Below are 27350 nucleotides of genomic sequence, written 5' to 3' on the forward strand. Positions count from 1 at the left end.
TTTCTGACGGATGTTGGCTTAAACTTGTCTTGCATACACACGGTCAAACAAAGTTGTCGGAAAATCCGATCGTTTTGAACGCGGTGACGTAAAACACGTACGTCGGGACTATAAACAGGGCAGTAGCCAATAGCTTTCGTCTCTTAATTTATTCTGAGCATGAGTGGCACTTTGTGCGTCAGATTTGTGTACACACGATCGGAATTTCTGACAACGGATTTTGTTGTTGGAAAATTTTATAGCAAGCTCTCAAACTTTGTGTGTCGGAAATTCCGATGGAAAATGTGTGATGGAGCCCACACACGGTCGGAATTTCCAACAACAAGGTCTTATCACACATTTTCCGTCGGAAAATCCGACCGTGTGTACAGGGCATTAGTGTTATCCTGTAATGTTACTTTGTTTTATTGTTAACCATCATTTGCTTAGCAGGTACGCCATTCAGCTGCAGCACTGATTTATCTATCTTGATAGCAACAGCATTTTCTCCCACGATACGTAAATCAGCGACTCCGGCGCTGTAGGAGGTGATTTCACCACCACATTAAAAAAAAAATTATGCATGTATGCCCATCATTAGAAGTGGGAGGATGAAGGGAGGTATTCTAATGGTGGGCATACCCATCGATCAATCTCTTTTTTTTGTTCAGCCCACAGGCTGCATAAAAAAAAGAACATTACAATGTATGCCCAACAAGGACCATCAACGTACTGGTATGTTGCTGGACTTTAAGTGGTTATACCAGAATGATGCCTGCAGGTTTAGGTATCATCTTGGTATCATTCTTTTCAGCCAGCGGTCAGCTTTCATGTAAAAGCAATCCTAGTGGCTAATTAACCTCTAGACTGCTTTTTAAGCAGTGGGAGGGAACGTCCCCCCGTCTTCCATGGTTTTCTCGGGCTCTCCTGTCCCAACAAGGAACCCGAGAATGCAGCCGGTGGTTCCGCCAGCTGACCATAGAGCTGATCAGAGACCAGAATGGCTCCAATCATCTCTATGGCCTAAGAAACCGGAATCTATGAGCATTTCATGACTTAGGTTTCGCTGGATATAAACAGCGCCATTGGGAAATTGGCAAAGTATTTTATCACACCGATCTTGGTGTGGTCAGATGCTTTGAGGGCAGAGGAGAGATCTAGGGTCTAATAGACCCCAATTTTTTTCAAAAAAGAGTACCTGTCACTCCCTATTGCTATCATAGGGGATATTTACATTCGCTGAGATAACAGTAAACATGATAAAAAAAAAAAAATGAAAGGAACAGTTTAAAAATATAATAAAAGAGCAAAATAAATAATAAAAAAAAGCACCTCTGTCCCCCCGTGCTCACACGCAAAGGCAAACGAAGCGTCAGTCTGGTGTCATATGTAAACAGCAATTGCACCATGCATGTGAGGTATCACCGCAAAGGTCAGATTGATCGCAGTAATTTTAGCAGTAGACCTCCTCTGTAAAAGAGTAAAAAATGGTAACCTGTAAACACTTTTAAAGGCTTTTAAAAATGTATGTAGTTTGTCGCCGCTGCACGTTTGTTCGCAATTTTAAAGAATTTCATGTTTGGTATCGGCATAAGATCATCTTTTTTATTTCATCAAACATTTGGGCAATATAGTGTGTTTTAGTGCATTAAAATTTTAAAAAGTGTGTTTTTTCCAAAATTTTTTTTTTTTAAATTGCTGCGCAAATACTGTGTGAAAAAAAAATTGCAACACCCACCATTTTAATCTGTAGGGTCTTTGCTTTAAAAAAAATATATAATATTTGGGGGTTCAAAGTCATTTTCTTGCAAAAAAATTATATTTTTTCATGTAAACAAAAAGTGTCAGAAAGGGCTTTGTCTTCAAGTGGTTAGAAGAGTGGGTGATGTGTGACATAAGCTTCTAAATGTTGTGCATAAAATGACAGGACAGTTCAAACCCCCCCCAAATGAACCCTTTTTGGAAAGTAGACACCCCAAGCTATTTGCTGATAGGCATGTTGAGTCCATTGAATATTTTATATTTTGCCACAAGTTTCCGGAAAAAGACAATTATTTTTTTTATGCACAAAGTTGTCACTAAATGATGAAGTTCAAACATGGCATGGTTATATGTGGAATTACACCCCTAAATACATTCTGCTGCTTCTCCTGAATACGGGGATACCTCACGCGTGAGACTTTTTGGGAGCCTAGCCGTGTACTGGACCCCGAAAACCAAGCACCGCCTTCAGGATTTCTAAGGGGGTAAATTTTGTGTTATATGTGTGAGACTCCCAAAAAGTCTCACACATGAGGTATCCCCATACTCAAGAGAAGCAGCAAAATGTATTTTGGGGTGTAATTCCACATTTAACTGTGGCATGTTTGAGCAATATATCATTTAGTGACAACTTTGTGTATTTTTTTTTTGTCATTTTTCAATCACTTGTGACAAAAAAAATAAAATATTCAATGGGCTCAACATGCCTCTCAGCAATTTCCTTGGGGTGTCTACCTTCCAAAATGGGATTAATTTGGGTGGGGGGGGGTTGTACTTCCCTGCCATTTTAGCACCTCAAGAAATGAGATAGGTGTCCATAAACTAAAAGCTGCTTAAATTCCAGAAAATATACCCTAGTTTGTAGACGTTATAACTTTTGCGCAAATCAATAAATATACGCTTATTGACATTTTTTCTTTACCAAAGACATGTGGCTGAATACATTTTGGCCTAAATGTATGACTAAAATTGAGTTTATTAAAAATGTTTTATAACAAAAAGTAGAAAATATAATTTTTTTCAAAATTTCCGGTCTTTTTCCGTTTATATTGCAAAAAATAAAAATCGCAGAGGCAATCAAATACCATCAAAAGAAAGCTCTATTTGTGGGAAAAAAAGGATGCAAAATTTGTTTTATGTAATGCATTCCATGACCACGCAATTACCAGTTAAAACAGCGCAGTGCCAAATTGTAAAAAGTGCTCCGGTCATTGAGCAGCCAAATCCTCCGGGGCTGAAGTGGTTAAATACCGAGACCTATAATTTCACAACATTATTTGTGCAATGGAAACAGAGAAAGTACAAATTAATAAAGCAAATATGTACAAACGGTATTTTATATATATCTATGTCTGCACTTAAATGAAAGGCGAAAGATAATCCCCAGACAAAAACCAAAGGGCCATACCTCATATTGTGAGTCTAAAGGCATAGACTGTATTGAATTTAAGATGAAAAATGGAATCCGTCAAAATGCTGCATCCACACTCCAAAATCCCCTGAATAATGCCAGGTCACCCGTAGGGAGGGGTGAAAAGTAATATACTAACAGCAAGTTTGTATAGATATCCCGTCAATAAATATACAGTATCTCACAAAAGTGAGTACACCCCTCACATTTTTGTAAATATTTTATTATATCTTTTTATGTGACAACAATGAAGAAATTACATTTTGCTACAATGTAAAGTAGCGAATGTACAGCTTGTATAACAGTGTAAATTTGCTGTCCCCTAAAAATAACTCAACACACCGCCATTAATATCTAAACCACTGGCAACAAAAGTGAGTACACCCGTAAGTGAAAATGGCCAAATGGGGCCCAAAGTGTCAAAATTTTGTGGCCACCATTATTTTCCAGCACTGCCTTAACCCTCTTGGGCATGGAGTTCACCAGAGCTTCACAGGTTACCACTGGAGTCCTCTTCCACTCTTCCATGATGACATCATGGAGCTGGTGGATGTTAGAGACTTTGCGTTTTTCCACCTTCCGTTTGAGGATGCCCCACAGATGCTCAATAGGGTTTAGGTATGGAGACATGCTTGGCCAGTCCATCACCAAGGCAAGACACACTTGTCCTTGTACTCCTCAATCCACCTGGTTTCAAGTTGTAACAGTTTCTTGTCTATGTCACCTCCCCATCCCCGTTCATGACGAGGGATATGTTCAAGACTGAAGAAACCAATTGAATTGAAATTGAAATTATGATATAAACATACATGTCTACCAATAGGGGTCTTTATTTTATGCTTTGCAATCAGGGAAACATGGTCCCTAATTCTACAGAAAAGGGGTCGCTTGGTCTTCACTATATAAAATGCTACAGAGGAACACTTCATTATATAAACAGCTCCTATTGATTGACAGATGGTCCTATATCTTGGGGTCCATGTGGTGTTATTGGGGAGAGTAACACTCTTTGCTTTCAAAATAAAGTGACAAAAATTACATTTGCAAAGCATAAAATGGAGACCCCTATTAGTAGACATGTGAATTTATACCATAATTTCTTGAAAATATCCCCCGTCATGAATGGGGGGGTGACATAGACAAGAAACTGTTACAACTTGAAACCAGGTGGATTTATCTTTTGCAAGCCATTTGGTATCCAGGTTTAAATGAGGGTATTAGTTACAAGCCCTTTCTGTAGATGATGATGGGAATATTTGGCCATTTGTCTTGGTCCTTTTTATGTCCCTCACTGCTCCTCTCCAACATTGGATATTCCCTGAGTGGGGTTGTTGACGTTCCATTCGGGTGTCACCATATGTGGAATTGTTGTCACTTCTTCTGTGCGGGAGTGGGCACTTTATGTGTTTACTCTTATGCCCTGTACACACGGTCAGACATTGATCGGACATTCCGACAACAAAATCCATGGATTTTTTCCAACGGATGTTGGCTCAAACTTATCTTGCATACACACAGTCACACAAAGTTGTCGGAAAATCCGATCGTTCTGAACGCAGTGACGTAAAACACGTAAGTCGGGACTATAAACAGGGCAGTAGCCAATAGCTTTCGTCTCTTAATTTATTCTGAGCATGCGTGGCACTTTGTGCGTCGGATTTGTGTACACACGATCGGAATTTCCGACAATGGATTTTGTTGTCGGAAAATTTTATAGCAAGCTCTCAAACTTTGTGTGTCACATGGAAAATGTGTGATGGAGCCCACACACGGTTGGAATTTCCGACAACAATGTCCTATCACACATTTTCCGTCGGAAAATCCGAACCGTGCGTACAGGGCATGACAGTATTTATTATTACTATAAGTTAAATTGATTGGATTTAATGTCTCTGCTATTGTGTCATTGTGCTGTTGATTGTAAATGTCTACACTTTTGTGTTTGATGAGACCCAAATTGCCCCTAACATATACACACCTTTAGTTCTGATTTTGTTATGTTTTACTTTATCTCTGTCTCGTTTGGTGTTATTTTGTTTTTTGTTCTGTTTTGTTTATTTTGGTATGTTATTTTTGTCATTGCTGCGTCCATGCCATTTCCCAGCCGATTTGGCACTGGGTCCCCGTACGGACGCCCAAGGGTGTGCACCCAGTGTGGGGGGAGGGATTCTGCTGTGCATTCTATGGTTCTCGTTGTGCCGGGAGTGGCGCCCTGAGGTCCCTGCCCCTATGGGGTGGGGCCCTCGGGACGCTGTCTTTGCATGGTGCGCGTGTCTCGGAGCGCATGTGGGCGCTCGGACATCCGGGATCTCTATGCTGCGTAACCACTCCCCTCTATTTTGTGTCCGCGGTGCGTCATCATGGCGCGAGGCATTGCTGCGTGCTCTGACGCAACAGGGAGGGGTATTTAATTTTATTTCTCTCGAAGTGATTTCAAATTTTGGACATGTCCTTGCCATAGAATTTATTCATATTAATATTAGTTTACTCCATAATTTGGTATGGTGTATTAATATAACATATATCTATATTTATAGGCGGGATATCTATACTATACAAACTTGCTGTTAGTATATTACTTTTCACCCCTCCCTACGGGTGACCTGGCATTATTCGGGGGATTTTGGAGTGTGGATGCAGCATTTTGACGGATTCCATTTTTCATCTTAAATTCAATACAGTCTGGGCCTTTAGACTCACAATATGAGGCATGGCCACAATATGAGGTATGGCCCTTTGGTTTTTGTCTGGGGATTGTCTTTCGCCTTTCATTTAAGTGCAGACATAGATATATATAAAATACAGTTTGTACATATTTGCTTTAATAATTTGTACTTTCTCTGTTTCTATTGCACAACTAATGTTGTCAAATTATAGGTCTCGGTATTTAATGAATTTTCACGTTCTTTCCTGAAGAAGCCATACGGCGAAACATGTAGAAAACATGAACGTGATCACAGTAAATCATTGTCAATATTAGGATGCCTTGCACACGTCCATGGCCGTGACTATACTGTATGCACTGTTTTTATTGATGTTGTTCATTTAATAAAATTTGTATTTTTTTTTTATATTACATATTGTTTTCAATGATTTGCACCTTTAAAGTCCCATATCTTCTATATGTTTTGCTCTTGTCTAAACGGGATGTTGGTGCCATATTTCATGTAAACTCTGACACTGATCTCTGACCACATAACTTACCATATATGTTTTCCATGACAACTGTGGTGCAGGTAAAAGTTCAGGTGCCAACCATCCCCAGAAAGTATCCTAGAACTCTGAGAAATTTGAAAAGGAGGAAAGGAGGGAGGCGCACCTAAGTGTAGTATTTAAAACAAGGTTTAATGTACAATGGTAATGCACTTACAAGATAGTAGAATTCATGAGCATGTCTGTGATAAAAACTCGAGGAGTGCCTTTTTATCTGGATTTCCCCGGTGTCCTGATGGTGTTAGGAGGCTAAGCTGGAACACTGGAATCAACCAGGAAGTGCAGGGAATCCAAGCTACCTGGCGTGGACTGCACAGAGAGAAATTATGTCACCTGGTGGCCAGGCCTTGATAAAGGAAGGACTGAAAACTAGGCTACGCGCTCTGAGCACACATCTCCTTCTACTGGCCAGTAGAAGGAGCTCATGACATGCTCATGAATTCTACTATTTTGTAAGTGCATTACCATTGTGTAATAAACCCTGTTTTAAATACTACACTAAGGTGCGCCTCCCTCCTTTCCTCCTTTTCCAAACCGCTAAAGAGAGGTGTTTGAGCTGGCAGAAGTGATGTATGCAGGGAGGTGACCTGTCTTGGTTTTGACAATTACTGAGTTCCCAAAAGGAATTTGTGTGGGAAAGTGATCTTCCAGGGGTTTGTCAACTGCTGAGATGCCAGGAAATATGGCATTAAAGCACTGATATAAATTGTTAGAGTAGTGAGGCGCTGACAGTTAACTCAATCTAACCAATATATGACATGAACTCTTGTATTAGGTAAAGCTAGTTAATCACTCAGAATAGATAACCATCAAAATAAATATAAATATAAAGTGACTTCAGTGCATAAACCAATTGAACGTTACTGGGTGTAACCTCAAGGCTAAAAGCAATCACTCTGTAATGCCCCTAGTCATCCAGCGATCGCCACACTCTTCACACTGTGTTAAATCAACAGCAATAGAAAATAGGTGTATAAACATGCAATATAAATAATGATCCAAAACATGTAATAAAAGTGATCCTAGTGCATAAATAATAACTTGTGTCTCAAGGCTGGGCACTTAACACACAAATCTAAACAACAATATAATTGTGCATGTCCATCGATACAAATCCTTTAATAAAAAGTCCTTTTTGTGAGGTAGTGCACAATATCCCTGAACCCTTAGTGGTGATTGTTCATAATATAGGTGACAATCTTGCCCCTCCACATCACCTCCGTGCTCTCTAGCCTCTCACCTCAGGTAAGTATTAAATCAGCATAGCCTATGGTTCCTTGGACGGTGTACTGGCTTGTGGTCACCTCTTGGGGTCCTCTATAACTTTATGAATTTATTAAATCATAACATCATACAGTGCGCTCACATTAAAAAGCAGAGTAATGGTGTATATCCACGAGCTCCGAGCTCGTTCCACAATCGCATCACTTCGGGTGATCGCCTGTTGAAGTCACGTGACCGTGATGCAAGTGAGTCACATGAACGTGATGCGTGCATCCACGAACTTGGAGCTCGTGGATATACGCCGTTACTCAGCTTTTTAACGTGAGTGCACTGTATGATGTTATGATTTTAATAAATTCATTCTAAGTTACTACACTACGAGAGCGCTCTTCTTCCTTTATATATACCCCTTTGAGAGGACATTAGAGGGAACCCCCTGGGAGAAAACAGAGACACAACATATGTGAGAGCAGATCATCGGAAACAACTACAGAGGACCCCAAGAGGTGACTACACACCAGTACACTGTCCAAGGAACCATAGGCTATGCTGATTTAATACTTACCTAAGGAGAGAGGCTAGAGAGCACGGAGGTGATGTGTCCAGCCTTGAGACACAAGTTATTATTTATGCACTAGGATCACTTTTATTACATGTTTTGGATCATTATTTATATTGAATGTTTACACGCCTATTTTCTATTGCTGTTGATTTAACACAGTGTGAAGAGTGTGGCGATCGCTGGATGATTAGGGGCATCACAGAGTGATTGCTTTTAGCCTTGAGGTTACACCCAGTAACGTTCAATTGGTTTATGCACTGAAGTCACTTTATATTTATGTTTATTTTGATGGTTATCTATTAGGAGTGATTACCTAGGTTTACCTACCACAAGAGTTCACGTCAAATATTGGTTATATTGAATTAACTGTCAGCGCCTCACTACTCTCTAACAATTTATTTATGAATAGTCAAGGATAAGCTATTTAAGAGAAGGCGGCAGGCTTGCTATACATTTTTTAGCCCACACACAGAGTGGTAGCGCAAGAGTAACACATAACAAAGCAATGATATAGGCTAGGAGAGGTAGTTATGATGTCAAAAAAAATAATTTTGTGGGGTAGGGGGTTTGTTGACAAGTAAAAGTTTAGTCTGTAGTATCAGCAGCATGGGTTTTGTTAATCCAAGAGTGGTTCATTTTATTCAAAGTGAGCCAGTTTACATTGTCAGTGAACAGAGGGATTTACTGCACCATAACAAAACCTCCAGTACTGGATGCATGGCAAGCCAGAAGCTCTAGCGCATACTGAGCAAACTTCGGCATATTCTGTGGCTTTATAACAGAGCCACTTTAGGGGGTGTGGTGCGACCACCATTATGTCCTACAGAGCCTACGCCCAGTGCCAGAACAAGGTCATCCAGTGCCCAGGGCAAAGATAGCAAACTGCGTCTTCCTGGGTGGTGGAGGGGATGAGACTAGTATTGCAGTGCGCTGTGCCAAAATGTACGTAATGTTTGTGACACTTGCTGAAATAATACCAAAAATTGTGGTGAACCACAGTGAAATGACATTTTTAAAATTGGTATAAACATGGGGCTAACAGTGTCAAAAGAAAATATGTCCCTGCATAACCGGTGTCACTGGAAGGAGAAAATGTCCCAGCATCAGTGATGTCATTGGAAGGGAATACGTGTCTGAGCATCGGTAGCTGGACATTTGTATGGTTGGTGGTGTCACAGGGAGGAAAAATGCCCTTGTGTTACTAGTGTTGCTAAGAGGAAAAATGGCGCTGCATCATTGTCAGTGGATAGAAAAATGCTCTTACTTCAGAGGTGTCAGTCTGAGGAGGAGTGTTTTGACAATTATGTCAAAGGTATAAAGGAGGGGAGGGGAACTGGAAGGTGGGCTCTTTGGGATGCATGGAACTAAAGAGATCTAGGGGAGGGGTCTGAGGGAGAAAGAGGAGCTGAAAGGCTCTAATTGAGGGAGGTGGCTAAGGGGCTGTTTGGGAGGTTTTAAAGAAGAGAGTGGAGGTCTAAGGCATAGTTAGGCCCACCCTTTGTATACAGTTCAGACCTCCTTTTCAGTGCACTGCCTGCCAAGAATTAAGGCAGCTTCTACTTCTGCCCATCTTTTGTCAAGTGATATGGAAGTAGGTCAGTCTGCTGTCAATTTCCAGTGCCGCTGCTCTCTTCCACCCACAGCAGGCTGCGATTTGGGCGAAGAGAGACCAGAATCCTCCCACCAGCTGCTGTTGAGGCCCCTGCTTCTACTTACAGGAGTGACACTGCAATCAATGGAGCCTGCTTCTCCACATATCAACACTGTACTCAGAGCATATGCCCCTTCTGCCTCACCTAGAAAATGCTAGAGGGAATTAGCAAGCAAACAGTGGTTACATGTATATACTATTTTCCTCCAACATTCTCTAGAATTATTACATAATATTACTTAGAAAGATATACTGTATGTATTTCCTATTACTTCGCTTTATCTAGTCGCCACAATGTGGTATTTTACTACTGCAGAAGAACATTTATTCTGAAGAAAAAGTAGTAACACTTGCTTTTATCAAATTTTCATACAACGAATGTAATTGCAGATTCACTGGACAAAGCGGGGGGGGGGGGGGGGGCACTTTAATTTTTTTTTTAATCATTCATTAATTTTATTTTTTTATTTTTACACTGTTGCTTTACATTTTATCACTTTTATTGCTGTCACAAGAAATGTAAACATATTTATGTTGGCAATGGGCATGTGACAGGTACTCTTTATGGAGAGGTCTGGGGTCTATAAGACCCCAGATCCCTACTCTGCCTTTGAAAGCATTCAAAACACCAAGAGTGCTTTTGAATGCTTTTGATTTTTTAAAATGGTGCCGTTGACATCTAGGTAAACCGGAAGTGATACCAGGTCATCGCTTCTGGGTTACTATAACGGAGGGGAGAGCCAAAGCAAGCTGTGGAAGGCGGCAGGAGGGAGGGGGGATATCCCCTCCCACTGCTTTTAACAGCAATCACTTTTATAAAAGAGCCGACCACCGGCTCTAAAATACAGTACTGGGATGATGCCTGCAGCTGCAGGCATCATTCTGGTATAACCACCTGAAGTCAAGTGACATACCGGTATGTTGCTGCATGACAAGAAGGAGACTGAAGAATAAGGAGGACATTTGAAACAGTTGACGGAACCCAATAAAAGAGTGTTTATGTTTATGTGCTTGCTTAGCCAGTTGCCGACCGCCGCACGCCGATGTACATCGGCAGAATGGCACGGGCAGGCATAAGGGCTTACCTGTATGTCCCTGCCTCCCAGGGGGCGGGGGGACCGATAGGGCCCCCCCCCCCGGTGCCTGCGGCAGTCGGAATCGTTACAGGAGCGATCGGAGCTGAGGGGGAGGCCACCGATTCATGGCCACCCCCTCACGATCGCTCCCGACGAATGGAATGCTTCCTCTGCTTCTGTAATGTAAACAGAAGCAGAGGAAGTGATGTCATCTCTCCTCATGTCGGTCTTTTTGTTCCGGCACCGAGGAGAGAAGACATCAAGTAAGTCTGCACCAACACTACACTAACAGTAGAACACGTAGGCACACAAATCACCCCCCAATCACATCCGATCACCCCCCGATCACCCCCCCTGCACCCCCTGTCACAGTGACACCAATAGCAGTTTTTATTTTTTTACTGATTACTGCATTGGTGTCATTTTGTGACTGTTATAGGTGTTCGGGCAGTTAGTGGTAGGCCCCTTTAGGTCTAGGTCTAACCCCCCCTAATAAACGTTTAACCCCTTGATCACCCCCTGTCGCCAGTGTCACTAAGCGATCTTTTTCTGATCGCTGTATTAGTGTCACAGGTAACGCTAGTTAGCCAGGTAAGTATTTAGGTTCACCGTCAGCTTTTTATAGCATCGGGTACCCCCATATACTACCTAATAAAGGTTTTAACCCCCTGATTTCCCTCTAGTTAACCCTTTCACCAGTGATCACCGTATAAGTGTTATGGGTGACGCTGGTTAGTTAGTTTGTTTTTATACCTGCTGTTTATTACCCAATAAAGGTTTAACCCCCTGATCGCTCGGCGGGTGATATAAGTTAGGTTTTAGTGTCAGATAGGGTCTGTGTCGCCCCAGGCAGGATCAGGTTAGTGCCAGTACCGCTAACACCCACGCACGCAGCATACACCTCCCTTAGTGGTGTAGTATCTGATCGATATTTGATCAGATCTATACTAGCGTCCCCAGCAGTTTAGGGTTCCCAAAAACGCAGTGTTAGCGGGATCAGCCCAGATACCTGCTAGCACCTACGTTTTGCCCCTCTGCCCAGCCCAGCCCACCCAAGTGCAGTATTGATCGATCACTGTTACTTACAAAACACTAAACACACATAACTGCAGCGTTCGCAGACTCAGGCCTGATCCCTGCGATCGCTAACAGTTTTTTTGGTAGCGTTTGTTACATTTGCTGACAGTCTAGGAGCTTTTTTACCTGTGAGTCTCACTACTGTACCAGTAAATTTAGAGCCCAAAATGCCAAATCGAAGGTACAGTAGTAAAGTGGCCTACATGTTTCTGAGCATGACAGATAGTGAAGAGGAAGTCACTCATCTGTCAGATTCAGGCTCAGAATACGATCCTGTAGACAGCAGCGGCTCCATGACAGATAGCTCTGACGACGGAGTTGTGGTCCCTGCCAAGGTCAGGCGTACCAGACCTCGATCTTCTGCTGTTGAGGTGCAAGAACCACAGGGCTCTCATATGGAGCAGAGAAGTACTAGCGCCGCTATTCCTTCTGGTGACCTGGCAAGCACCAGCGGCCTAGTACACCCTCGTCATAGTCAAACCAGCACTGCAGTAACACTTGGTGATGTGGCGAGTCCCATAAGTGCAGTTCAAGCTGGCGAGGTGGCAAGCACAAGTAGTGTCCCGCTGCCACCAAGAAGAAGACAACGACAGGCCCGTCGTGCCCATAGTGTCCTTCCTGCAGAATTCGCCAATCCTAATTGGGAGCCCACCACTTCTGCAGCACCCGTACTTCCCCCATTCACTGGCCAACCCGGCATTCAGGTGGAATTCAGGTTGATTTCACGTCACTTGATTTTTAATCGCTGTTTTTCACCGAAGATCTTTATAGATCTATTGTGGACCAAAGTAATTTGTATGCTGGTCAATTCATCGCCGCTAAACCCCAGTCCTCTCTTGCCAGAGATTGGAAAACAATTACGGTTTCCGAATTTAAGACCTTTCTGGGCCTATCCCTTGACATGGGCATAGTTAAAATGAGTATGTTGCGGTCATATTGGTCCACTGACCCAATTTACCATATGCCCGTGTTTTCTGCTTCCATGGCAACAACAACGAACTCTGTCATCCTCGTGGAGACCCTGGATACGATTGGCTCTTCAAAATTCGGCCCCTCGTAAACCACTTCAACCAACGTTTTGCAGACTTGTTTACTCCCCATCAAGTTGTCTGCGTTGATGAGTCTCTGATTAAGTTTTTTGGCCGCTTGTCATTCAAACAGTATCTTTCCAGCAAGCGTGCCAGATACGGGGTCAAGATGTATAAGCTCTGTGACAAGGCCACAGGCTATGCATGTAGTTTTATGGTTTACAAGGGAAGAGATGGTCACGTAGAGCTGGAGAATTGCCCAGATTACATAGGGAGTGCTGGCAAGATTGTGTGGGACTTGGTGTCACCCTTATTCGGAAAGGGGTACTATTTGTACGTGGACAATTATTACATGAGCGTGACACTTTTTAGTCACTCGTTTGATCATCAGATTGGCGCATGTGGCACCGTGCGACCTAATCGCCGGGGCTTAACCCAGCGGCTTGTAGATTCCCGTCTTAGGCAGGGGGAGAGAGCCTGCTTCAAGTGTAATAATTTGCACGCCTTTTGAAGTGGAGGGATAATAAGAATGTTTTCGTTCTGTCCTCCCTTCACGTAGACAAAACGGTCCAAATTCTTACGGCGACTCGTGTTGTGGAGAAACCCCTCTGTGTCCATGAATATAACCAAAATATGGGAGGGGTGGACCTCAATGACCAGTTGTTGGCACCATACCTAGTTGCTCATAAGGCCAGACGCTGGTATAAAAAAGTGTCTGTTTATTTATTTCAATTGGCTTTGCTGAGCGCTCATGTGCTAAACAGAGCTTTAGGATGGACTGGATCCTTCCTTAAATTCCAGGAAGAGATCGTCAGAGCCCTTCTGTTTCCAGACGGTGCTCCACCTCACCTTCCCGATCCAAAGGCAGTAAGCCGGCTTCAGGAGAGGCATTTTCCGTATGTCCTCCCGAGTACCCCTACCCAACGAGCCCCCCAAAGAAAATGTCGTGTCTGTAGAAAGCGCGGATATAGGCGTGACACCCACTATTTTTGTCCCTTCTGTCCTGACAATCCTGGTCTTTGCATCGGTGAATGTTTTGAATGCTACCATACACTAGTGGAGTTTTAGCGTAGGGCACAGCATTGCACAGACTAGGGAAACTTTCACAGGGTCTCCCAAGATGCCATCGTATTTTGAGAGACCCGAACCTAGAACCGAACAGTTACAGTTATGCCCCGTACACACGGTCGGATTTTCCGATGGAAAATGTCCGATCGGAGCGTGTTGTCGGAAATTCCGACCGTGTGTGGGCTCCATCGGACATTTTCCATCGGATTTTCCGACACACAAAGTTGGAGAGCAGGAGATAAAATTTTCCGACAACAAAATCCGTTGTCGGAAATTCCGATCGTGTGTACACAAATCCGACGGACAAAGTGCCACGCATGCTCAGAATAAATAAAGAGATGAAAGCTATTGGCCACTGCCCCGTTTATAGTCCCGACGTACGTGTTTTACGTCACCGCGTTCAGAACGATCAGATTTTCCGACAACTTTGTGTGACGGTGTGTATGCAAGACAAGTTTGAGCCAACATCCGTCGGAAAAAATCCTAGGATTTTGTTGTCGGAATGTCCGAACAAAGTCCGACCGTGTGTACGCCCTATAACAGTTACAAATAAAAGTGTAAAAAAAAAAAAAAAAAACACACAAAAAAATATAAAATAGAAAAACCAAAAACAGTTGTCGTTTTCTTCTTATCTCTCTCTTTATTCCCTCTCTATTGTTCTGCTTTTTTTTACTGTATTCTATTCTGCAATGTTTTATTGTTATTATGTTTTATCATGTTTGCTTTTCAGGTATGTAATTTTTTAATACTTTACTGTTTACTGTGTTTCCTTGTTAACCATTTTTTTGTTTGTTTTGTTGTTTTGTACACCATTCAGCTGCAGCGCGGATTTATTTATCTTGACAGCAACAGCGTTTGCTCCCACTATACATAAAGCCGTGACTCCAGCGCTGTCGGAGGTGATTTTACCACCACAGTTAAAAAAAAGAGCATATATGCCGAAGCATGGGAGCAGCAGGGGTGGAGGAGCGATTTGCTCCTAACTTTTGGGGCGGATGCCCCCATCCTTCGGCATATATATATTTTAGGCACAGGTTGTGTTAAAAAATATTTTATTTTTTACTATGATTTTTTTGTATTTGCTTTGCAGGTATGGTATGTCTTACTGTTATACTGTAATGTTACTTTGTTTTATTGTTAACCATCATTTGTTTAGCAGGTACGCCATTCGGCTGCAGTCCGGATTTATTTATGTTGACAGCAACAGCGTTTGCTCCCACGATACATAAAGCCGTAACTTCAGCGCTGTAGGAGGTGATTTCACCACCACAGTTAAAAACAAAATGGTGCATGTATGCCCATCATTAGAAGTGGGTGGATAAAGGGAGGTATTCTAATGGTGGGCATACCCATAGATCAATCTCTTTTTTTCATTCAGCCCACCAGCTGCATGAAAAAAAAGATTACAATATATGCCCAACATGGACCAGCAACGTACTGGCATGTTGCTGGATTTTGAGTGGTTATAGCAGAATGATGCCTGCGGGTTTAGGTATCATCTTGGTATCATTCTTTTCAGCCAGTGGTCGGCTTTCATGTAAAAGCAATCCTAGTGGCTAATTAGCCTCTAGACTGCTTTTACAAGCAGTGGGAGGGAATGCCCCCCCCACCGTCTTCCACGGTTTTCTCTGGCTCACCTGTCCCAACAGTGAACCTGAGAATGCAGCTGGTGGTTCAGCCAGCTGACCATAGAGCTGATCAGAGACCAGAATGGCTCCAATCATCTCTATGGCCTAAGAAACCGGAAGCTACGAGCATTTCATGACTTAGATTTTGCCGGATATAAACAGCGCCATTGGGAAATTGGGAAAGCATTTTATCACACAAATCTTGGTGTGGTCAGATGCTTTGAGGGCAGAGGAGAGATCTAGGGTCTAATAGACCCCATTTTTTTCAAAAAGGAGTACCTGTCACTACCTACTGCTATCATAGGGGATATTTACATTCCCTGAGATAACAATAAAAATTATAAAAAATATATATAAATTAATGGAACAGTTTAAAAATACAATAAAAAAGCAAAATAAATCATTTAAAAAAAAAAAAAGTTTATGAAAATTATATGAATAATTTAATGAATAGGGAATGAAAAATAAAATAAATAAAAAAGATAATGTAAATAAAGATAAATAAATAAAAAATAAATAAAAATAAAAATAAAATAAAAATAAAATAAAAAATACAAAATGAAATAAAAAAAAAATTAAAAAAAATAAAAATAAATAAATAATAAATAATAAAAATAAAATAAAATAAAAATAAAAAATAAAAATGAGAATAAAAATAAAAAATTTGATGGACATAAAGAATATCAATAAAAATATTAATAATAAGGAAGGAGTTACCAATTTGATAAAAAACAATTAAGATCCAGCTCAATGTTAAGGCCAAACGGACTCAGCGTGCGTAATCTATGGATCCACTGAGTTTAGTTTTGGGAAATGGCCTTCCTAAGATTAGAACCTCGCCAGTGTTCCTCAACCCTGTCAATCCCACAGAAGGTAAGTACACTGGGGTCTCTATTGTGGAACAACCTAAAATGGTTGGAAAGACCATGATGTCTATACCCTTTCTTAATCCTGTTGACATGCTCTCTAAGCCTTACACCTAGCTGTCTAGTAGTCCTCCCCACATACTGAAGGTTACATGAACAGGACAGAAGGTATGTGACATGTGTAGTATTGCATGTTATAAACTTTTTAATCTCAAAGGATCTCCCCTCTGATAGAGAACTGAAATGAGTGGTTTTTCTCTTGCGATATCTGGATGTCCTACACATCACACATCTGTCACAACTGTAAAACCCAGTACTATCTAGAAAGGTGCAGCCTTTTTTAGGAGGGTTGATGACATTATGTGCCAATTGTAGCCTGAGCGTGGGTGGTTTGGTGTAAATGAACTTAGGCTGATTTGGCAGGATTTTCTTAAGATCCCTATCTTGCAAAAGTAGGGGCCAGTGTTTCTTGATAATGCTTCCCAATGCCCACTCAACTGCTTGCTGAGCATGTTCTTGCTGGATATTCGTATACAGCGAATTGACATCAATACTTGCCAATAGACAATTGTCGTCCACTGTCACTGTGCTGATTAATTAAATTAGATCTTTGCTATCCTTAAGATAAGCAGGACATTTTTTGGTGAGTGGTTGCAAAAAATAGTCCAGGTATTCACCAAGTCTGGAAAAAAGTGACCCAATTCCACTGACTATAGGTCGGCCGGGAGGTTTAGATGGGTTTTTGTGTATTTTTGGTAGCTGATATATCACGGGTACTCGTGGTGAATCTGGAATGAGATATCTGGCCTCCTTCTTTTTCAAAATTCCTTCATCAGTTGCTGTTTTAATCAGACTTTTGAGTTTAGCCTTGAATTTCTTTGTAGGGTTGCCTTTAAGTTTTTCATATGTTTCTTGATCTCTGACTAATCTATTCAGCTCTTCTAAATAATCGATTTTGTTGAGTATCACCACCCCCCCCCCCCCCCCCTTGTCAGCTGCCCTAATAACTACATTTTTGTTTTTCTCTAGTAACGCCAAACCTTTCTCTAAATCTTTTTTGCGTCTCTGTGGTTGTATAGCAAGTCTATCTAGATCCTGCTCAACCAAAGATTTGAATACTCCAACAAAGCGGTTGTTACTAATCTTAGGATTGAAGATGGAGTTGTTTTTCAAAGATGTGTGTAAGTACTCCTCTTCAGGGGAACTCACCGAAGCCTCATTGTTGGAAAAAACTTTTTAATATTGATTTTCCTGATAAATTTCTGGAAATCGATTTCAAAAGTCTGATTAAAACAGCAACTGATGAAGGAATTTTGAAAAAGAAGGAGGCTAGATATCTCATTCCAGATTCACCACGAGTACCCGTGATATATTAGCTACCAAAAATACACAAAAACCCATCTAAACCTCCCGGCCGACGTATAGTCAGTGGAATTGGGTCACTTTTAAACCTTTTCTGATTCCGGCCTGATTCCTGTGAAAGAACGGGTTCTGTTCAAAACTGCAAATGTTTTTTTCTTAAAGCGAAGTTGCGCCGATTCTTTTTTTTTTTTTAAGTCAGCAGCTACAAATACTGCAGCTGCTGACTTTTAAAATATGGACACCTACCTTTCCAGGGCGCCCGCGATGTCGGCACCCAAAGCCGATCTGTCCCTCGGCTTTCAGGTGCTGCTGCCGCCATCTTTGGTAAGGGAATCAGGAAGTGAAGCATTACGGCTTCACTTCCTGGTTCCCTACTGCGCATGCGCGACTCACGCTGCGCGTTCCCACTGGTCCCTGCTGTGTCCTGGGACCTGTGTGTCTCCCAGAAGACAGCGGGGGGGACGGCAAGTGGCGTAGATACCCGCGGGTGGCACGGGTATCTATGCCCGGAAGTAGGAGCAAAATACCTGTATTAGACAGGTATCTGCTCCCCCCTCCACCCTGAAAGGTGCCAAATGTGACACCGGAGGGGGGCAGGATTCCGAAAAGCGGAAGTTCCATTTTTGTGTGGAACTCCACTTTAAATCAGATATAAATAACATAACTTTGATTTTTTTTTTAAGTTCCATCTTGGACCTTCCTTTTTCAATTGTCCCTTGACCACCCTTCTATATTCCCATTCTCTCTGTGCCCCCTGTGCCACCGGGACCTATCATTGGGATGGGCCCGAACACCCCCCGGTTCGGTTCGCATCCAGAACATGCGAACAGGCAGAACATTCGTTCAAACACACAAACACCAATAAAGTCTATGGGACTCGAATGTGAAAAATCAAAAGTGCTAATTTTAAAGGCTAATATGCAAGCTATTGTCATAAAAAGTTTCATACATGCGCCCAGGGGACATGTATCAATGCAAAAAAAAGTTTTAAAAATGGCCCTTTTTTTCGGGAGCAGTGATTTTAATAATGCTTAAAGTGAAACAATAAAAGTGAAATATTCCTTTAAATTTCGTACCTGGGGGTGTCTATAGTATGCCTGTAAAGTAGCACATGTTTCCCGTGTTTATAAAAGTCCCTGCACAAAATGTCATTTCTAAAGGAAAAAAAGTCATTTAAAACTACTCGCGGCTATTAATGAATTGTCGGGTCCCGCAATACAGATGAAAGTCATTGTAAAAAATGTCATGGGATTCCTCCCAGTCCATTACCAGGCCCTTTGGTTCTGGTATGAATATTAAGGGGAACCCCAAACCAAAATTTAAAAAGAAATTTGCGTGGGGGTGCCCCCAAATTACATTACCATGCCCTTCAGGTCTGGTATGGATATTAAGGGGAACCCTGCACTAATTTTTTTTTTTAATGGCGTAGGGGTCCCCCTCAAAATCCATACCAGACCCTTCAGGTCTGGTATGAATTTTAAGGGGAACCCCGTGCCAAAATTTTTTTAAAAATGGCGTGGGGTTCCCCCCAAAAATCCATATCAGACCCTTATCTGAGCACGCAACCTGGCAGGCCACAGGAAAAGAGGGGGGAAGAGAGAGTGCCCCCCCTGAACCATACCAGGCCACATGCCCTCAACATTGGGAGGGTGCTTTGGGGTAGCCCCCCAAAGCACCTTGTCCCCATGTTGATGGGGACAAGGGCCTCATCCCCACAACCCTTGCCCGGTGGTTGTGGGGGTCTGCGGGTGGGGGCTTATCGGAACCTGGAAGCCCCCTTTAACAAAGGGGACTCCCAGATCCCACCCCCCGTGTGAAATGGTAATGGGGTACATTGTACTCCTACCATTTCACCCAAAAAAGTGACAAAAAAGGTAAAAAAACACACACACACACAAACTTGGCACTTGGAATTTTAATAAAAAAAAGAAAAATTCCAGCGATGTAATCCTTCTACGATCCACGAACGATACAGCCTCCTCCATAGGAGGCGCCTGGCAGAATGACGAGCGACTCGGATGACAGTTCTTAAATAACCGAGGGCGGGGCCACCCGTGACATGGACGGGTGACCCCGCCCCCCTCTGACGCAATAGGAAATGCCAGGGTTACCCAGTGACATGTACGCGTGACCCCGCCTCCCTCTGATGCAAGGGGAAATGTCGGGGTTACCCAGTGACTCATTTTCGACTCGAACAGACAGCCCATCCCTACCTATGGAGTCCTGTGTCAGATTCTACAGCATAGTGTACTACAACTCTCCATGCGGCCATTGAGAGTGCAGCACACACAGCCGGTGCAAGGGACACAGAGACACTGTCAATCACGGCTGTAGAAGAGGCGGAGAAGCATGAATTTTGCTCTGTGTCTCTCTTGTACTGACTGGCTAGAGAAGTATATCTCTAGTCAAAACTGTTTTTTGTTTAGCTTTGGATAGCGTATGGATGGGTTGGAACCTCTGTCAAGTTTTATTGTTATCTGTACCCCTGCAAGGGGATTTGCCATTACCATTTGTCCTGGTAAGAGGTGACCATTGTCACTGGGACAAAAAATGAGGGTTAATGTGGTTTCTCTCAGTGTGGAATAATACCTGTCCCAGTGGCATCTGTCTAAGAAGGGATTTCTCCTCAACTTATGTATTTTTCATTTATTTTGTAGTATTTTTATTTTTATAATATATATTTATTTTATAATCATATATTTTGTAGTATTCTAATATGCCTGATTAAACAAATCAGATGTCTTCCATGTTTTATCTTGCATAGAATCCCTCAGTGTCAGTGCACCCTAAGTAACTGAACTTCTGCTTTCAGTTAAGAAAAAACATATTACACAAAGACTGATATGAGTCATTGTGAGGTTTTGTATTTCATTCTTTTTATTTTTCCTTTTCCTTTTTCTCATTTGAAGTAGTTCTATTGGTCTAATAGATTCTCAATATCTCCATATGAACCATGTACATACACAAGCATCTATCACATAACCTATATTAGATATATCTAACACTAGAGGCAGAAGAATAATTTTAGGGCTTTAACGTGTATGTACCAACACCAGCAACATCAACCAACTCTTTTAGTTTTGGATAGAGTAGGGAAGGATTAAAAACTCTGTTAGATTATTTTATGCCATCTGTGTCTTAAACCTGGAGGCACAACTGGACATAAAAGAGAGTTATCAATAGAACATATTTCCCCATTGCATAATTTGCCCTCAACTCCGTGCTATGGTGACAGCTCAACATTTCCCTCATTTTTATTTCTGATGGTCACCCAGACAAATAGAAAGATCACGTATACACAGCAGGAACACAGACATCAACATAAACCCAACAGAGGGTCTAGCTCCTCACCATTCTTTTCAAAAACAAAATAAAAAGTTTTGTACTCAAATTACCCACTAAGGGGGAGAATCTCTGGGGGAATCATGGATGGAAAATGATCTGGGTGTCCTAGTAGAGCACGGACTCAACAATAGCATGCAATGTCAAGCTGCAGCAAGCAAGGCTAGCTGACAGACATCATGCATTAAAAATGGTATTTACTCAAGAGAAAAAACTATACTTTTACCACATTACAAAACTCTGGTTTGGCCGCATCTTAAGCATGCTGTCCAGTTCCAGCCACCAGTCCTCAGGAAGGATGTGCTTGAGTACAGAGAAGAGGACAGAGCTAATAAGGGGACTTGATAACCTCAGTTATGACAAACAACTACAAATATTGAACCTATTCCCCCTTGAGAAGAGATGCTTAAGAGGTGATATGATTGCAATATACAAAATATCCAAATTGTTACTGTATCATGGGGAAAAAAATATTCAATCAAAGATTTCTAAAGAAAACATGCAGCTATACATTTAAGTTGGACAAGAAGCAGTTCAGTCTTAAACTGCTTAAGGGGTTATTTACTATTAGAGCAGTAAGGATGTGGAACTTCGTTCCTGCTGGTGTCAGTGAGGGGTGTAGATACATTTAAAAAAACATTTAGATGTGTTTCTTAGTGAACTTGTAAGGGTTAGGTGGGTGAAGGGGTGGTCATCATGTCCGCCATGTTTCTCCTCTTGTTGGGCACCATGTGTGGGACACATAGCTAGGTAACCTGTACAGGGTCACTGCCATACACATGCGGCACCTTTACTTAAGCCACGCTTACGACCCAGTAGATGACAAACATAAACAAACTCTAGTAAACGCTCTTGATGTATTAAGCATCACCACGGTCACCTATGTATTTAGGAGGGACACACAGAGTCAATGCCCTCTCCATCCATTTGGCGCATTACCCCCACCTCACTCCTAGTAACAGCATGGGGTCCCTCTGTGCACCCAGCCCACTCTACTCTACGCGTACACCTGTCTTAACCTAACTCTCAGTCTTCTGCACTTGTGCACAGGATGAGGGCCCCGGTGGTGCAGATCAGCTCCTGTTGCCATTGGAGAGCCGACAACATCTCCCTCACTGCAAGAGGTTATCCCATCCACCACATGCACACGCCTACCAACTGGCTGCATGTGAAACCCTCACCCACCCTTGGCAACCACTTGTGCCTTCTTACTGTAATAACTCTTTGTACTGAAGTCTTAGATTGTAAGCTCTAACGAGCAGGGCTCTCTGATTCTTGTGCCCCGTACAAACGATAGGATTTTTCGATGGAAAATGTTCTATGGGAGCTTGTTGTCGGAAATTTCGACCGTGTGTAGGCTCCATCGGACATTTTCCATCGGAATTTCCAACACACAAAATTTGACATCTGGATCTCAAATTTTCCAACAACAAAATCCGTTGTCCTAAATTCCGATCGTGTGTACACAATTCCGACACACAAAGTTCCATGCATGCTCGGAATAAAGCAGAAGAGCCGCATTGGCTATTGAACTTCATTTTTCTCATCGTACGTGTTGTATGTCACCGCGTTCTTGACGTTCGGAATTTCCGACAAGATTTGTGTGACCGTGTGTATGCAAGACAAGTTTGAGCCAACATCCGTCGGAAAGAAACATGAATTTTGTTGTCGGACAATCGTGTGTACAGGGCATATCTGTATTAACACTTGCTTACTGGGCACTTAAACCCCCCTCCTGCCCAGACCAATATTCAGCTTTCAGCGCTGACGCACTTTGAATGACAATTGCACCGTCATACAACACTGTACCCAAATTAAATTTTTATCATTTTTTCCCCACAAATAGAGCTTTCTTTTGGTGGTATTTAATCACAGCTGGGATTTTTATTTTTTGCTAAACAAACAAAAAAAAATGGAAAATTTGAAAAAATAAATCATGTTTCATAGTTTGTTGTTATAAAATTTTGCAAACAGGTAACTTTTCTCCTTCATTGATATGCGCTGATGAGGCTGCACTGGTGGACACTGATAGGCTGCACTGATGGGCACGGATAGGCACAGTTAAGGTGGCACTGATAGGCACAGTTAAGGCGGCACTGATAGGCACAGTTAAGGCGGCACTGATAGGCACAGTTAGAGCGGCACTGATGGGGACAGATAAGGCGGTACTGATGGGCACTGATGGGTGGCACGGATGGGTGGCACGGATGGCCACTGATAGGTACCACTGATAGGTGGCACTGATGGGCACTGATGGGCGGCACTGATGGACACTTATGGGCACTGGTAGGTGACACTGATGGGCACTGATAGGTGGCACTGATGTGCAGCACTGTTGTTGAGGCACTGATTGTGGGCACTGATAGGTGGCACTGTGGGCACTGATGGGTGGCACTGTGGGCACTGATGGGTGGCACTGGTGGGCACTGGTAGGTGGCACTGCTGCCTATTGCTAGGTGGCACTGGCAGGGGGCACAGGTGGGCACTGGTGATCTGGTGGCAGATCTCTGTGATTGGGACTGATGTCCCTCTCACGGCCGCCGGTGATCGGCTTTTTTTTCCTCCTCATGCTGTCGGCGCCAAGAGAAAAAATAGCCGATTACTGGCTCTGTTGACATCACATGATCAGCTGTCATTGGCTGACAGCTGATCACGTGTTAAGGGGTCAGGATCGACCCATTACTCCGATCTGTGATCAAGTGGCAAAGCTGGTCCGCGTTGTAGCCGTGGTTGAATTGTATTGTAATTGTACTGTCTGTCCTTGTGTCTATATAAATCCTAAATAATAATAATGTCTTCATACCGAAGTGTTTTAGTCACCTGAGCTGTAGAAATGTGCCTGTTTCTTACATTACATCCATTGAGTAACTTCAGACCAGTTGGGAACAAGGTTTCAAAAGCTTTACTTGAAAAAGTGCAAAATATTAAAAAGTCCAACATGTGAGAACAGTCTTTCTTTCTACATTCCTAATCCTAACTCAGGCTATGTGCTGTCCCGGTTAACATGCAAAGGTAGAGTCCATGTATAATCAAGGGGATCCATCAGTGGCGCATTCCCCAGTGACTGATGTCTTCAGGGAAGAACTCCAGGTCCCAATTACCTCCTACATCACGGTAACTGCAGAAGTTAGAAAATTTCTCTCGCTTCTCATTAGTGTGGCTTTCTGTCTCTCTCCTCTTTGAGCTTTCTGCTCCTGACCTCTGTCCCTCTCTTATAACACAGTTTCAGTGGGTGGGACCCAAAGAAAACTCACCAAACAAAAGAACTGAAAAAAACCTTAACCTTCACCCTCCCGTCCAGGGCAGTACCTAACTAGTTTAATTTCAATCCGCTAACAAATGCAATGCTCAATGTACAGGGATATAGAAAATGGTAGTGAACACAAACACCCTCAGGTTGAATTGGATGGAACAGTGTCTTTATTGAATCTTACCAATTATGTGACTACTCTAGTCTCTACAGAGACTTTAATTAAAGTATAACTAAAGGTGATTTTGTTTTTAGTTTCGGATAGATTGGAGAGAGATTAACACACCTGTCAGATTTTTATTGCTGTCCTTTGCCTGTTAAAGTGATTAACCTTCTCTATTTGTCATGTTTACATTTATTACTGAAAGTGAAAGAAAATCCCAAATTTTGGGTTGTCCCCAGAACTACTGACACCAGTTCTGGTAACCTGGGCAACAACCAGTGATTCCCTTACTTTGTAAGGAATATCCTTTCTCTTCCTATTTTGTCTACGAGACAAGATGTGATGGGAAATCTCCCCAAGGAGACACAGATGAAAAACAGACAAGTTATGACAGATAATCCTCCATTAACCTATCCAAATTGTAAAAAAAAAAGTTTTGCCTTTAGTTCTACTTCAAGGTTTGACTTTAACCACTTCCCACCCGGCCTATAGCAGATTGACGGCCGGGCAGTGGTTCAGTTATCCTGACTGGGCGTCATATGACGTCCAGCAGGATAACACGCCGCCGCACGCCGCAGTCTGACACAGCGCTCCACCGATCTTGGCGGAGGCTCTTTACCACGTGATCAGCTGTGTCCAATCACGGCTGATCACGATGTCAATAGGAAGAGCCGTTGATCGGCTTTTCCTTACTCGCGTCTGACAGACACGAGTAGAGGAGAGCCGATCGGCAGCTCTCCTGACAGGGGGGTATGCGCTGATTGTTTATCAGCGCAGCCCCCCCTCAGATGACCACACTGGACCACCAGGGACGCCACTAGGACCACCAGAGAATCGGGCAACATGTGGATGGCCAGGTATGTACCCCATGGCCATCCACATGTGCCCAGTCTGTGCCCAATCTGTGCCAATCAGTGCCCACAAATGGGCACTGATTGGCACCATTATATTTAAGTGATGCCCAGCAATGCCACCCATTAGTGTCATTAGTGCCACCAATCAGTGTCATCAGTGCCACCCATCAGTGTCCATCGGTGCCACCTGTCAGTGCCCATCAGTGCCCACCTATCAGTGCCCATCAGTGCCCATCCATAAGTACCCATCAGTGCCACCCATAAGTACACATCAATGCCACCTACGAGTGCCCATCAGTGCCGCCTATGAGTGCCCATCGCTGCCACCTATGAGTGCCCATCAGTGCCTCATACCAGTGCCACCTATCAGTGCCCATCAGTGCCACCTATCAGTGCCCATCAGTGCCACCTATCAGTGCCCATCATCAGTGTCCGTCAGTGCCACCTCATCAGTGCCACCTCATTGGTGCCACCTCATCGGTGCCCATCAGTGTCGCCGTATCAGTGCCCATCAGTGCAGCCATATCAGTGCCAGTCATTGAAGAAGAAAACGTACTTATTTACAAAAATTTTTAACAGAAACAAAGAAAAATGTGTTTTTTTTTCAAAATTTTCGGTCTTTTTTTATTTGTTACGCAAAAAATAAAAACCACAGAGGTGATCAAATACCACCAAAAGAAAGCTCTATTTCTGGGAACAAAATGATAAAAAAATTTGTTTTGGTACAGTGTTGCATGACCGCGCAATTGTCATTCAAATTGCGACAGCGATGAAAGCTGAAAATTGGCCTGAGCGGGAAGATGCCTAAGTGCCTGGTATTGAAGTGGTTAAACTGAGAAACTGTAAATGTTTTAATGTATTGCCTATTTACAGTTTTAGGTAATGTGGTTTCTCATGGTTTGCAAAGCACATTTGATTTTGAGGTTAGATATATTTATTTTATCTCAACAAAGTTTCATTTTTAATATTTAGAATAAAATGTGGAGATTATTTTGTGAAGATTATTTTGTGGAGATTATTTTGTTTGCTTTGTTTGTGTGCACCAAAATATTTTTTCACTGGAAATACACTGGAGACTTCATAAACATGTGTACAACGTTGCACAAATATTATGAAACATAAAAAAAAGCAGCACCATCTTGCTTAAACATGTTACATTTATGAGAGATTTTAAAGATTGTGTTCAGGTCTACTTTAAAAATATGTAAATACTTAAATCTCTCTAGCATGGTCAAAGCCGCCCACCCACCATCAAATGACGGAGGAGCGGTGCGGCTCTAGTTCTGGGACGACATCATATGACGTCGCCCCAGAATGGGTGCTCAGCGTGGCGATCACTGCTGTGCCCTGTTGCTTGGACACGGCGTGACTCCGATCTCTGTAAAGAGCTGATCACGCGGCTCTCTAACCATGTGATCAGCTGTGTCCAATCACAGCCGATCACATGTAAACACAGAAGTGCTGGTGATCAGATCTCATCGCCTCACACTGACAGAGTGTGTGGCGAGGAGAGCCGATTAGCGGCATCTCCTCGCAGGGAAAACTGATCATTAGTGCCTTGGTTACAGTAAAGCCCCCAGTGCCACCAATCAGTGCCCATCGGTGCCCCCAAATAGTGCCCATTAGTGATGCCAGTCACTGCTGCCCTTCAGTGTCCATCAGTGCCTGCTCATCAGTGCTGCCCATCAATGACCATTAGTGCCCATCAGTGCCGTCCATCAGTGCTGCCTATCTGTGCCACCTATCAGTGCCGCCTATCCGTGCCACCTATCAGTGCCCACCAGTGCTGCCCATCAGTGCCGCCTATCAGTGCTCATCAGTGCCGTATATCAGTG

The 27350-nt window shown here is 42.7% G+C and overlaps 1 protein-coding gene across 5 annotated transcripts in view; it reads right to left on the bottom strand.

Moving 5' to 3' along the window:
• Positions 1-27350, bottom strand: part of LOC141110988 (immunoglobulin superfamily member 1-like) — a 132359-nt gene that overhangs the window by 89448 nt on the left and 15561 nt on the right. For 2 of the 5 annotated variants that reach the window (XM_073602862.1, XM_073602861.1), the window contains exon 2: positions 1312-1449. The exons of the other annotated variants lie outside the window; for them this stretch is intronic. The gene's annotated coding sequence lies outside the window, so the exon portion shown is untranslated. The remainder of the gene's footprint in view (positions 1-1311; positions 1450-27350) is intronic. 5 annotated transcript variants of the gene reach the window in all.

Source organism: Aquarana catesbeiana, linkage group LG10 (genome assembly GCF_042186555.1).
Source record: "Aquarana catesbeiana isolate 2022-GZ linkage group LG10, ASM4218655v1, whole genome shotgun sequence".
Lineage (NCBI taxonomy): Eukaryota > Metazoa > Chordata > Amphibia > Anura > Ranidae > Aquarana > Aquarana catesbeiana.